This window comes from Apaloderma vittatum, unplaced genomic scaffold (assembly GCF_000703405.1).
Source record: "Apaloderma vittatum isolate BGI_N311 unplaced genomic scaffold, ASM70340v1 scaffold32490, whole genome shotgun sequence".
NCBI classification, from domain to species: Eukaryota; Metazoa; Chordata; class Aves; order Trogoniformes; family Trogonidae; genus Apaloderma; species Apaloderma vittatum.
In genome coordinates, this window is record NW_009695619.1 from 673 (window position 1) to 2,884 (window position 2,212).

Sequence of the window (2,212 nt, forward strand, 5' to 3'; positions counted from 1 at the left end):
GCTCAGTCCCTCAGCAGGCAGCATCGCGGCTCCCGGCGCATCCCGGCTTTCTGTCTTTGCAGGAGTTGCAAGTTTCTCGACTGTTGCCGAATTTGGACTGCAAACTTCCTTGTTCCTGCTGGGTGCAAAAGTTACTACCACAGTCAGAATGAATAAGTGAACTCCAGATAAGTAACCAAAGCAAAGCTGAGGAGGTGCCTGAGCTCGAGGTTTCAGCAGCGTGGCAGGGGGTGGGGAGCTGCCGCCGAACCCCACAACCACTCTTCTGAGCTGCCGACACACTTGAATGATGATTGAACTGAAACTAATAAAGACGCTTTGCATGCAGGATTGTCGTGGTGTGTGTGTGTGGTCGGGACCCAGGTCCCCCCCAAGCGCCTCAGGACTCAGAGCTGCCCAGGACCAGCCCCAGCCCGGCGGGGTTTGCAGCCCTGCACTCCCTGCCCTGAAGAGCTGGGACTGGGTTTGTTACGGGCTGTGTTCAGTTCACACGGTGTGTGGTGACGGGTGCAATTGGACTGACACGGGCCACGTGTCCCATACTGGGTCCCAAGCCCGGGTGAACAAGGCTCTCCCTGACAGGAGGCTGCGTTTCAGTTCCCGCGCTCTCCATCGTGACCTAAAAGAAACACATTTAGCAGCAGCGTTAGCTACAGGCGGACACGTACCCCACCACTTGTGCCCCTTGCACACCATCTCTCCTAATCCAATTTCCATGTTTCCTTTCCACTGGCTCCAGAAGTGTACCCGTGTATCCCCCTGTGCAAACCCAGCTTTGTAATAATAATAATAACAGAAGCAGCAGCAGCAGCAGCAGTAGCAGCAGCAGCAGCAGCAGTATATTAATCCTCTACTAGAACAAATCCTCTCCTCTGCACCCCCAGGCACTGAAGCGATGCAGCCGCGCTGCCTGCTGCTGCACCAGGCTGTACGTGACTTTGGACATTCATTCTTCAGGCTGCTGGGAACTTTTATTCAGCACTTGTGCCATTTTTATTGCTCCTGATTGCCCCAGGTCTGTTTTCTCGGCAGCCCAAAGGGCCACTGTGGCCGCACAGGCGCTCGCCCAGCTGCAGGTGCACCAGCACAGCTTAAAACAATTGTCAGTGGTGATCAGCACCTTAAAAACTGCACTAATGCTCCGGTCACCTCACTCAGAACCCCCCAAGACTTTCCCTGCCCTCACGGGGAGCCCCATCAAGGCAGGGTCCCACGCAAGTGAGGGCGCTTCCGTGTCACTGCGGCTCTCGGGTGATTCTGGCATTTGAGGGCGACAGAGCAAAGGTGCTGTCGGGTCCCAAGGACTGTCCTGGTCACTGATGCTCGGGCCACCCGTTCCCCTTCGCTGCGTTTGGGGGAAGGGGTGTAAGAAACTCACTTGGTGACTGAGCTGATTACAGCCGGTCCCAGCGGCTCCCAAGAGGAGCAAACCCCGCGGGAGCTGCTGTGGGTCCACATGGGGAAGACCAGCCCTTGCTGGGAAGAGAGGGAGCTGTTACTTAAATGCTGTCTTAGAAACAACTAAACCCACGCCCAGCCCCTTAAAATCCGTGCAGTTCTGCCTTTAAACTTAGATTCCACCATGATACAGGAAATGAGGATGTACTCTTTTATTAAGGTTAAAGGTTTTTAATCACTTTTCCAGAATACAGATACGATTCCAACAAAAACTATTTCGGGGGTCTCAATAATTCACTTATTAATACCATACATTGAACTCTATAAAGTCTCAGATAAGAAAAAGTCTTTTTTAATATAGGTTATGATGCACTGGTGACCTATTTAAATCTTTTGAAGTAACACTTTGCAGTTATATAGCACCTTTCAATCACGGGGCTGCAAAGCATCCTACAGAATTTAGCCTCATAATGCCCAAACGAGGTAGGAAGCTCCGGCCAATTTACAGGTGGGTACAACCGAGGTACAGATTGGCGAGGGACAAGACACGAGGCTTCCTCGACACAAGAGCAGTGACGTGACGCGGGCGACAGAACGGGCTGGTGGCTGAACTGGGAGAAAGCCAAGAGCCGCCACCCGCCCCCTTCTCTCAAGGGAAGGAGCCTGGCTCCCAGCAGGTCGGAAAGAGCGCCTCAAAGTGTCCTCGCTTTATAAATGTGTAGAAAAGACAATAAAAAGTCCAAGACTTGCAGACCTCAGGCCCGAGGTGCTGGGGTATCTCTGAACCACACAATTAGGAAGCCACAGCGGCTGC